Source organism: Hemiscyllium ocellatum, chromosome 5 (assembly GCF_020745735.1).
Source record: "Hemiscyllium ocellatum isolate sHemOce1 chromosome 5, sHemOce1.pat.X.cur, whole genome shotgun sequence".
NCBI lineage: Eukaryota > Metazoa > Chordata > Chondrichthyes > Orectolobiformes > Hemiscylliidae > Hemiscyllium > Hemiscyllium ocellatum.
In genome coordinates, this window is record NC_083405.1 from 26,453,214 (window position 1) to 26,465,643 (window position 12,430).

The 12,430-nt window shown below is 40.0% G+C and overlaps 2 long non-coding RNA genes across 3 annotated transcripts in view; one reads left to right on the top strand and one right to left on the bottom strand.

Annotated features, from left to right (window-relative positions):
• LOC132815962 (uncharacterized) overlaps positions 1-12,430 on the bottom strand; it is a 114,237-nt gene that overhangs the window by 66,206 nt on the left and 35,601 nt on the right. Inside the window, exon 4 of one of the 2 annotated variants that reach the window (XR_009644725.1) lies at positions 7,595-7,909. The exons of the other annotated variant lie outside the window; for it this stretch is intronic. This is a non-coding gene — a long non-coding RNA (uncharacterized LOC132815962). Of the gene's footprint in view, positions 1-7,594; positions 7,910-12,430 lie in introns of those variants that run through there. 2 annotated transcript variants of the gene reach the window in all.
• Positions 704-12,430, top strand: part of LOC132815963 (uncharacterized) — a 71,249-nt gene continuing 59,522 nt past the window's right edge. The window contains exon 1 of the long non-coding RNA XR_009644727.1: positions 704-771. This is a non-coding gene — a long non-coding RNA (uncharacterized LOC132815963). The remainder of the gene's footprint in view (positions 772-12,430) is intronic.

Sequence of the window (12,430 nt, forward strand, 5' to 3'; positions counted from 1 at the left end):
ACAGCACTGCGCAGGCAACCTGAGAATTTGTTTCATTTCCTGACTGGGTTCACTGATTTATATCCTTAAAGTGTATTACACATCAGTTGGCAGAAGCTGTGATTAACTTCATGAGTGAGAAAAATTGTAGAAGCATAAATGAAATAAAATCTTTGTCATGTTTCATAGGTGTGTGGTTAATCTTGTGAAGACAGAGCTAAAGAAATTGTGCTTATATTTAATTTTTTTTAGAAGTACTTTTGACTACTTGAAGAACTCAGTGACATTTAATTAGGGATTACCATGTCATCTTACTGTCGCACTCTGAAAATATCAACATTCCAGCTTCACACTGTAATAATTTGAAAAGCAAACTCACTGTGAGAGATACATTCTGAAGATGGCAGTCTCGCAATCTGATAAATGCAGCCCACGTTTCGCTGGAGTGAAATGTGAACTGCATTCATTAAGTATTAGATGAAGAATTCCAGCAGTTGTTGTATAATTCAAGTTTAAATGTTTTCAGTGGGATGGGGGTGTACTCCATTATTGACATTTCAATAAAGGAGATTGATAAAGATTCACTTATTGTCCGTAAGGCTCGATTACTCCTGCTCAAGACTGTCATCTCACTACCTTGAATGTCACCTGAGTCCCACTCAGATAGACTGTAGGCACTCTCAGAGTTTCGCTCATAAAACTTTGCCCCTTATCAAGGATAAAATCTGATTCACGCAGAGCTCAAGACAGAGTAAAGCAGACACAAGCATGAGGGACCTTTACAATTTACAGGTTAGTATAATCATACACATTTGTAATGAATGTGGCAGGATCGGCACTGTGACACATAAGATATTCTACAGCATTTTTTAAGATATATTTGTGGGGAAGTTGCCTTTGTGGAAGCCATTTGTTTTATTTTTATGACATATATGATATTTTCAAAGTCCCAATTCTATGAGATGATATCTGCAGACACTTTCTGCTGTTTCTGGAACGCTGCCTGCTCAGGGTTCACAGTGACCAGGGTCCTGAAGAATTCATGAAACATAATGTATCTTGTCTGTCTGTGGAAAAGTGAATTGCAGGGGTAGAATTCACCACAAATCCCATGGGAAACAAAAGCAAAGCATAAAAATACAATGGTATTTATGGTTGCGCTGATTATAAGATAAGGGCATATATGAATAAGTAAATACACATTACTTTTGCTGTCAAGCGTTAACAATGCTGGGGAAGGCTGCTGTGCTTCCCTTTTATTTAATTTCTCCCCTTAGCAGACCTACTGGGTCCAGTGCAGGGTCTGGGCTTTGAACTGCAGTGATGTGAAAATGGGGGTTTTGCTGGCTGCACTGCCTTTTCCGCCAATTTCATGAGGCCACATTCTGGGCAGTTCAGAGATTCACCTGTCTCAGGCAATTTCAATATGCTAATCATTGCCCCATAACATCTGAACTTAACAACGGCATTTTTGCACACTATCATCGGCATGTAATTTGTTTGAGTGATGACTTCAATAAATCATTGGCTCGGAGGCCACTTATTCACCATCAATTCTCCCTCCCTCTTTGCTGTCCTGATCTCTTCTGAAGGCACTGGCTCCTTGCTAGAATCTGATTCCTCAGCACAGAAACAGACCTGAAATGTGTACATCAGAGGGAACATTTTGATTTTGTTTTTAACATGGTTTTAGCTAGACAGAGTCACGCAAATAAAAGATTAGCTTCTGAGTATAGTTAAGAGATTGTGTTCTATGTCTGCATCAGAAAAATAATCAAGACACAAAACTCACTGGATTTGAGACAAGTTGTTATCCCAAATGGTTTCTCTGGTTACCATTGTCGACAGTTTCAGAAATCAATTGTATCCAGAGATTACTGGTCAGCCCCTTTTAAGGCGTTAATGTGAGTGAGTTTTCATACTGTGGAATCAGATGAATTTACAGTCTCTAATGTGATCTCACAATGTTGCTTACAATGATGACAGGCAGGGCAGCAGAGACCCTGCACCAGCAGCGTGGCCCGAGCAGCAGACAGCTTATCACAAAATCAGGGACTATTTCACCGAGACTATTTTGATAAGTCTGTCACAGTATGGGAGGCCCCACTGACGGTGTGGGCTTTTTTTCTGAAAATGTCTCCCAACACCACACTGTGATCTGAAAAAGTTTCTTCTTATTTAAAGGCAACATGATTACCAATCATGCAAGTTCAGTGTTCGTTGCCAGAGGCCAGTTGTCAACCTCCAATCAGATTCTAGATCATTTGAAATCAGCAAGAATATTGAAGGTGACAGTGGCCTTCCATAGTAGCGCGTAACGGTGACTTCACTGGAAAAGAGCGTCCGCCAAAGTGTGAGACAGGATGCCAATTCATGGCTGCCCATTTTGCGCTGCTCTAAAGACTTATTTCAAGAGAGTCTTTAGGGCCCTGAGGTTAGAAGGTCTGAGTTGAAGTCTCGCTGAAAGATGTAGTGGCCAAGGTGGTGTGTAAAGATGGGTTGATTTTTTTAAGAAAAGACTCATTTCTCCTTCATTAACTTGTCTGTGTTTGGAGGATTCTGAAAGACTCAGTTCCCAAGTAACTATAAAATACATTTTATAAGAAAATGCAAATGTAGTTATTTCACAGCTTTTGATGACACAATAGTGTTGTTTTCTGTTTACAAGTTTCAGGTATTCGCAGCAACGGACGTCATTTGAGATTGTAAGGAATGATAACATCCTTTTACTTTATTTCACACTGAGCTGGACTGTAAAGCCTTCATGCTTCCTACGTACATATTGTAAGAACCTTTCAGCTCTTGGCAACTTTCCAAGATTAACAAATAGTCCTTGAGAATTCATGATTTTAGTTACGTATTCATCAATACAATGCTTAGACTACTACTGAACCCATCAACAAAGTCCAAACAAGTCCAGATTCTATAAAATGTGAACTTTCTTGACAATTTAACAAAAGATATGTAGAAGTATGTGAAGACAACTACAGACGGAAGTTCTTGGAACGGATGTAGTGAATCAATTTAGTTCCCATACTGCGTTTTGAGGACACGTGAAATTTTTAAAAATAATTATTGAAAACAGTAATTCTACAGAATTCACAAATATGTAAAATAACATACTGTTTCAAGTTAGTAATATGAGAAGCACAAACAGCAGAAATTAAGACTTTCGTATTCATTCATCACAGGCTAGGCCTGCACTTCTTGCCATCCCTAGTTATCCAGAGGGTAGTTAAAGCATGGAGTCTGGAGTCCATGTAGGCCAGACCAGATAATGACAGTAAGAAGAAGGTGAGGACCGCAGATGATGGAGATCAGAGCCGAGACTGTGTTGCTGGAAAAGCACAGCAGGTCAGGCAGCATCCGAGGAGCAGAAGAGTCGACATTTCAGGCATATGTCCTTCATCAGGAGTGAGTCATCTCTGATGAAGGGCTTATGCCTGAAACTTCACCTCTCTTGCTCCTTGGATGCTGCCTGGCTGGCTGTGCTTTTCCAGCAACACACTCTTGACCGGTAAGGACATCAGTTAACTTCCCTGTAAGACATTAGTGAATCAAATAGGTATTTTCCTAACAGTCAACAATGGTGATGAGTTTGGGAAATGTAGGGGTCAAAAGTAGAGTCTAGCCCCTGTACTGTACCCCTTTTAAATGCCAGAGTGTGGGTTGTATGAGAGCGAGGGTGGATTGTGGCAGAGGGTCACTGTGATGAGCACAGCCTGATCTGTGGTCCGATGAAGAGAGATTCCACATTACTGTGGCTAGTTTCATCTCTTCCATGCTCTTAAATATCACAGAACACATGCTGCCTGAAAGCATTATGAGGGTTCCAAGCTTTTGTTCAGAATAACTGATTATTCCAATGACTGATCAGATACTGAGAATGTCATGCAGAGAAGATTTTCAGCGAGAACGTGGAGAGTGGGAACAGCATGACCCAGCTCTGACATTCCAGCCTGTAGTTTGGGCAGATATGATCTATCCTGAGAGATATGGGTGACTGAGGGGTGATGTGGTCCACTCTGTCACACCTAGTGAGTTTGGTTTGAAACTGGAATCACACCCTCAACTCAAACTCCAGTGACTTTGAGGACTGAGCCTTTTTCCCTAAAATGTGGCATCAAAGCAGATTTACCACCATTGTGGGTGTTGGGTATGTGTTAGAAACAATTTGTCCATATCAACGACTTTGCAATGTCTGTAAGAGTGAAGAATCACACCACATCAGGTTATAGACCAACAGGTCCATTTAGAAGTACATGCTTTTGGAGCACTGCTACTTCATCAGGTAGCTAGTGGGGCAGGATCATAGGACACAGGATTTAGAGCAAAAGATCAAAGTGTCCTATGATCCTGTCCCACTAGCTACCTGACAAAGGAGCAATGTTCCAAAAGCTAGTACTTCTAAATAAACCTGTTGGACTATAACCTGGTGTTGTGTGATTTTTAACTTCGTCCACCCCACTCCAACACCGGCACCTCCACATCATGAAAAAGTGATGCTGACCAACAGGTAATAGTGAGAGATGCTGGGGAAATTTGTTTCAACAGGCAAGAGCCCTGGCAACTAAATGATTCTCACTGAAAGAACGCCACCAGAAATTCTCCAGATGTGTAGCAGTTGGAAGCCATTGGCAATTCTTTCAATTATTAAACAAAGATTGAACTGCTTGCAGCTTGGCAGCTCAAACATTTGCTGTTTGCTAACCAATGAGTTTCTGGTATTGTGTAACAGGCTTGCTGCTCATTCTGATAGTGGTGGGGTTGCTTATTGGTCTAATCCTGTTATACTATTAACATGGGACTGAGCCCACGTCAGCTTTAAGTTAAATGTAGCATCTTATTGCCAACATAATATCATCATGTCATAATCTTCCTACCTTTATACCCCAGACAGAAATAAGCACACATTTCCAATATGTCAGGACCATTATAACACCTGGAGAGACCATCAATGACTGGAAGGCAGTCAGTCATTAATAGTGTGAATCTGACCTTCAGAGTGCAACTGGGGGAACGGCACTCACTCACTGAATAATCCAGTCTCTGAAGAAATGTGGCACTGCCTGTTGTACATCAGTGATTGCAGTTTTAAACCAAACTCAAAGCTTGCGGTGTTAAAGTGTGCAGGCAGCAAGTGGAGCATCGTTTTTGCTTTTGCGATTCTTCATTCAGTTGCAATAGGTTTTTGCAATTCCTCACCCACGCCAGTAGATGGCATGCCATAATGCAATCAGAATGATTCAGGCAGCAAGGGGGATGGCCAACACTGCTCAATTACAATCAGTTCTCAAAACATGGCCGCAGGATTTGTTTAAACATGAGGAGTGGTGGTGCAGCACAATTGTAAATTCAAGACATTGCAAACAAAGTATCAAAGACAAACCACACATGGTGTGGATTTTCTTCCTGCAGTGACAGGTTTCAAACAGGACAGTTCAGTTCATCTGCGCTCCCATACCAAGGTTCCAATTAGATTAGATTACTTACAGTGTAGAAACAGGCCCTTCGGCCCAACAAGTCCACACCGACCCGCCGAAGCGTATACCACCCAGACCCATTCCCCTACATTTACCCCTTCACCTAACACTACGGGCAATTTAGCATGGCCAATTCACCTAACCTGCACATTTTTTTGGATTGTGGGAGGAAACCAGAGCACCCGGAGGAAACCCACGCAGACAGGGGGAGAATGTGCAAACTCCACACAGTCGCCTGAGGTGGGAATTGAACCCGGGTCTCTAGCGCTATGAGGCAGCAGTGCTAACCACTGTGCCACCGTGCCGCCAATCTTGGGCCAGTCTTCAGGACAGGCAACTAGAAGTATCACAGGGTGCCAAAGGGGACCTGGAGGCATTGGACTCTGATGCCAGGAAACTGTTGTGGTTTCCCTACTGTGATAACTTAGCAAAAAGAGGAGTCAAGGATAGAAGATGCCTTGGAAACAAAGTGAATTTTCTTTCACTTCTGTTGTGCAGCCTTTGTTGCAACACACAGAAAGCTTAGTCCTGTCCCATTGTGGAGGTCTTCTTCCTTCTCAACCACTTCCTTGATTTTTCGGATCCCTGACAGCAATTCCCTGCTCCCCAACATCCTGCTGCTGTCAGCTGCCCTATCATTGCTTCCCTGGGCAGCTGCCCTGGTCCTTGCACTGTCCAGTGACTCCCACACAGAGTTAAACAGGGGACTTAAGTCATTTCTTTCTGCAAGGTATTAACATAGAATAAATCTTTGGGGTGTCTGAATACTTTAGAACAGTATCGCAGCTTGTAGCTGACCTTCAGCAATGAGAACAAGGTACTACAAGCAGTGGCGGCAAAATATGACAGTTTTATTGTGAGTGATACATATATATCAAAAACCTCATGCATTTACATGATTTTAAATTTGAAGATCAAGTCACCTATCATAAACTACAAAGTAAGGTAATCATTACAACCAGGTTAGATCGCTATCTGGTAGAGTAATAAAGCACCTTAATAAGGCAATCTAAAATATTCTCCAATGGACTCTCATTTTACATCAGCCCTATTCAGTACACTTTTCTGAACTTCCCAGCGTAAACGAGAGTCCTAAATTTATATATAATTAATTCTCAGTGCTGTAATCATGTGGTTTAGAAAGTTTTTTCAATGACCCATTGTGCTTAATGTGCTAATACTCCTTCAATCACCAGTAGAAGCAATTTCTTCACTGCAAAGAAAAGAAATAGGTGGATCCTGTCATAGACCATTATATGTGAAACATTTTTACTGGGAATTGACTGTGTGACTAACACAAATGTCAAAAATCTTCTTGTCTGCCACTGCTTCCTTCAGCCATAATTTATACCAGGTGACATACATGTTACAGATGTTAGACAGAGCCTACAGAAATAAAATCTGTGCCAGGAAAATGTGAATGGCTGTGATAAAAATCAGCATTACAGGATTAAGATCAGGCAAAATATTCTATGAAGAACGTGAAAGTCCAGCCAAATCTGGGCAGCAACTCATTTATCTCCAGATAATTGTGTGAGATTAAATTTTCACATGAAGCATAAATGCCTTTCGATACAAATACTGCTGGAGCAAATGGATTACAGAAAGTACCTGATGGTATTTATGAATGCATAGTATAGACCAAATGCATGGAACAATTCTGCTGATGAGATTGCAATTGTAGCAAATAAATAAGATTTACTCATTTGAAGAGGCAAATCAAGAATTAATGCTTGAGTGCGGTATGTGCTATTCCCATACACACTTCAAACATATTAAACATTTTATGTCTGCACTTTCTGTGCGTAGAACTTGATTTTCTGTTGTCCCATTTTTATTGTACTTTTTTCTGTCAAGTATTTCTACAATAAAATCCTCTCTGCACATTCAGCATGGTCCTTTCCCATACCAACCTCTCGGCTAGATTACACAAGTTGGGACCCACGGCTTCCTATAAACCACTCAAATTGATTTTTGCAAACAGTTAAGTGACATGTTTGCATTAGCTTGCTAATCAAACTAGTTCAACTCCTGAATATATAGTTGAACAGAATTTAAAAATTACATTATTAACAATTATTTGGTAGTACAGGAAAAAGACATATTTTGTCGCAGCTTTTTATTTTGCATTCATCAGACAATTGTCAAGAAATACCATTCTGAAGGGAAAAAAAGTATCTCCACTGTATAAACTAATAGTATTGATTAGTTGGCAAGTAGACCCCATTGCTGGCATGTGGTAAGCACACATTAATGATGATTGACAGATAACTGCCAAGTTTGTTTAAATTTTAAACCAGGCAGGTTAATTTTCATTGGTCAGACTTGTCAGCATAATTCTTCAGCATTCAGAAGTATTTGCGAAATGTTGCCCAATCACAGAATCACACCTAATGTTGTCCATTTTGCAAATTTGGGCTGGTTGGGTTCAGTCAGTAACTTGGTTGCTGCAATCAAAAGGAATGCATGAATCCAAAAGTGTATGAACCCAAAATCACAGTGGCACTGCAATTCATATACAACATTGCTCATCATGGTGTTGTTACTGCATGGTAACAGTGTGAAACAGCTAGATTCACCTGTAAGTCAAACTTTTGAGACACAGTACCCCTTCTGGAAACTTTAAGGTAGTCTGGGCATGGTTCAAGACCAAACATAAAGGCCTTATTCCTGTTCATGAGTATGTAGTGAGAATTGATCTGATCAGAATGACTATTATCATACAGAATATTTGATGCATCCTATGTTACTCACACAATGAATAAATGGTTTGCATCCCATTTATGAAGTTGCTGATAAGGCCAATCTTACAGCACACGGAGCTACAGGAATCCCAACCTAATGGAGGAAAGGAACTCATTTGACTGTTCCATTTCAAAGTTGAATTTGACAATGGAATGGAGACATTAAAACATGGAATGATATTTTAATATGCATCTGCGGATTCAAATATAGTGAACATATCTTATGTTTATCAGAAAATTGCAAAGGGGAGGAGGATAGGTTACTCTTGGAATGAACCCAGTAAAGATGTTAGGAGAGCTGGGCACAGCGGGGATCCCATGCAACACCGTCTAATTGGACAGACGTGGTGTCATTAAAAATTAACTCAACTGTGTGAATTGCCGAGTTCATAAGTTCAACAAAACTGATTCGCACAATGATATCGAGGTCACCCTGATATAGTGCGCAATGCAAACATCTCTGATTTCCTTGAGTGACACATTGGTACATAGACAAACAATGTCAAACTAGCAAAAGGACACCCCATTGTTTATCAAGATACAGATCCATTTGTGAAGGAATCCTTTACTGCGTATGTAGAAAACTTGCTCAAAACCGGTTGAAGCAATTCACCCAACTGTTTGGCCAGTTCTGAGTTGGTCACTGGTAAGATATGTATAAAGTTTTATGTGTATTGAGCAGCCCACACATTTCTAGATGCTGCAAGTGGTGAGGATGATCACTATCTTGCACAGCACTGGCAGCTCACTACTCTTATAACTGCAACAAGTGTTTTCTAGCTTGTTTTCATGATAAGCTAATCAGTGAGTCCAATGGATATAAACTTGACCCTGTCATTAAGAATTGTATGCATTTTGATGACATAGTCATACTTGTTAAGGATGCAGGCACTTCATGAGGATAAGTATATTCAGCTTGGGCTTGAGGCCCTGCACATTTTGACATTCAGTTTTCATGAGAAAATTAGACAAGTTGTACAGAGTCTTGCAATATGCTTACACAAGATCAACTAATCATGCTTTCAAGGATTCACCATCTTCAGTGGACACTGCTTTGTAAACTCACAACATAGTACCCAACATTAAATGAGATTCTGTGACTAGATAACATTTGTTAAATAATCCCATATATGGAAAGAATTATACTGCCAACCAATTTAAAATTGTCATCTGGGCTGTGGTGCAGTTGCCCAAATTGGAAGCTACCTATATTAATACACAGGGCCTTTATGTTTGCAGGCAGGAAGAACATGTGCACACACTATACCTGTTTTGGCTCAACAAAGTGTCAGTGACAGCCATTCTCTGGTTCATTTGTTAGGGCAATGCATTGGCCAATTACGGTCAAAATGTCTTGTTTATAATTTGAACAATGTTTGGCAGTTAACTGTCAATCACCATTAATTAGTGCATTCTACATGACAACACCTCTTCCAATCAGGTTTCATTTATCAACTGATCAGCTCTCTCCCTTCATACAGTATAAATGTAGTTTTCCCTTTATATTGTTCATTTTTGTGAATTGTCCTGATGAATGAAAGTTAAAAATCTTTAACAGAATGTGTTTTTTTTCAGTAATACACAAATTATATTATTCTCAATAATGTAACTGCATTTATTCACTGAATAAAATCTCATGTATTTAAATCCCTTCATTAAATACTTCCCGTAAAGTCCCGTAATGTTACAATGGGCTTTGTCTTGATAGTTTGGCACTGAGCTGAGGTTTGGAGCTGAATTTGAAATACGCAATCTGAGCCAGTCCGTCCTATCAAATTTCTAAAAATGTATGCACACTATTCAGTCAGTGTTAAAATCAAATATTTTATTTACTTTTTAGTTTATCTTTGCTCTGAATAGTTTCTTCAAATAATTTTGAAAGTCATATTATTTCTGAAAATATAAATTTCAAAAGTATTGGAGTTAAATTGACAATATTTGAAGAAATGTGTGTATATACATGGGGTTAGCAATGAGAGAAAGCTACCTTCGTCTGCACATATGTTACAAGCTTTTGTTTTGTGTTCTGTAAAGTGCATATACTAAATATGAGAGCAAGAGGGATTATAGAGAGAGAATGCAAGGTGCACACAATGGACATTGGTTAGGCCATTTTTAGAATACTGCATTCAATTCTGGTCTCCCTGCGATAGGAAAGGTGTTGTGAAACTTGAAAGGGTGCAGCAAATATTTACAAGGATGTTGCTGGGATTAAGGGTTTGAGCAAAAGGGATAGGCTGAATAGGCCGGGGCTGTTTTCCCAGGAGCTTCAGAGATTGAAGGGTGACCTTATAAAGATTTATAAAATCATTAAGTGCATGGATAGGGTGAATGGCCAAGGTATTTTTCTCAAGGTAAGGGGGCATAGGTTTAAAGTGAGAGGGTAAAGATATTAAAGAGACCTAAGGGACAACTATTTCACGCAGAGGGTGGTACATGTATGGAATGAGCAGCCAGGGAAACTTTGGGAGGCTGGTACAATTGCAACATTTAAAAGGCATCTGGATGAGTACATGAATAATAAGAGATAAGAGGGATATGGGTCAATTGCTGACAAATGGGACTAGATTAATTTAGGATATCTGGTTGGCATGGACAGGTTGAACTGAAGGGTCTGTTTCCATGCTGGCTAGGACTGGAGGGCATTATAGGAGTGAGTTGGTGATGGGTAGCCTACGATATTGAGATAGGTGATGTGGGAGGTCCTCGACAATGCAAGCTTTTCCTACAGCTCTCTTCTTGTTCAGGCATGAGATCATTTTCCCACTTGGACAAGCAAAAAGAAGAAAAATAGTGAGGGGTTAAAAGGGATAAGACAGCACAGCAGAAGGATTCTTTTTAAAATGACAAATTTAAGCAGACAGACAGATCAGAACACAACATGAATGCAGACAAACAAGTAAGAGGATGGATGTTTTGCTGACTGTCTATACGCAGTACGGTAGATTAGGTTCTGAAGAAACTAACAAGCTGGATTCAGCAGCCACTTCTTGTTATTGTGTAAACTCTAACTTGTTTTTTATCACCTATCATAGATTCACCTGAAGGTAGTTTCTTAGCTAGGTTATTGTTTCACGCTTTCCTTTATCAATTGCTCCATTGAGATCCATTAATAGAAAGAAAAAACTTATATTGATAAAATATCATCCATGTTGTCTGGCTGTTCCAAACATTTCACAGCCAATGAATTATTTTGAAGTGGACTCACTGTTATTGTACAGATAAATGGCAACCAAAGCATTTCAAAGCAAGACAAAAAAAAAGCAATGAGATAAATTACCCAATAATCAGCTAAATAAAATTGGTTCTCATCCATTTTGTTTGGGCATGGAGGTCACAACTTACAATCCCCACCCATTCTATCCTGTTGTCATAGGCAACATGCAAATTTCTTACTGTCTTCCTACTTAATTAATTGTGGCAACCGCTCAGTGTGCTCTGCACTGCTTGATAGCACATGTTTCAGCTAATTTACAAATCTTAAAGGCAGTCTGTCCCTCTGAAAGGAAACTGTACTGACTGAAAGAATGCTGCTGCTCTCTGTCAGTACTGCAATAGCTAATGGTTGGAGAGAAATGTAACACCAGGGAAGAGAAAGGAGGCCTAGCTTCATATACAAGGTACTGGCAACTTTCGTTATAGAGTCATTGATAGGAAGATGGAAGCCATGGGAGGCCAGGAAGCCATCAGGGAATGTGTTCCAAAGGGAATAAGAGCAGGTAGAAAGGAAAGCAAAGTAGCATAAATGCTGGAGATCAGAAATAAAAACAGAAAGTGCTGGAGAAACACAGCAGTTCTGGCAGTATAGAGTCATACAGCACGGAAACAAACCCTTCGGTCCAACCAGTCCATGCTGACCATAATCCCAAATTAAACTCGTCCCTCCGGCCTGCACTTGGTCCATCTCTCTCCAAACATTTTTTATTCATGTACTTAACTAAATATCTCTTAAAGGTTGCAATTGTACCCACAGCCACCACTTCCTCTGGAAGTTCATTCCACTCACGAACTACTCTCTGTGAAAGAAAATGACTCTCATGTCTTTTTCAAATCTTTCTCCTCTTACCTTAATAATATACTCCTTAGTCTTGAAATCCCCCGCCACAGAAAAGACACCTGCCATTCAACTTATCTATACCCCTCATGATTTTGTAAGGTCACCTCTCTCAACTTCCTACGCTCCAGTTAAAAAGGTCCGAGCCTATCCAGCCTCATAATTCAAAC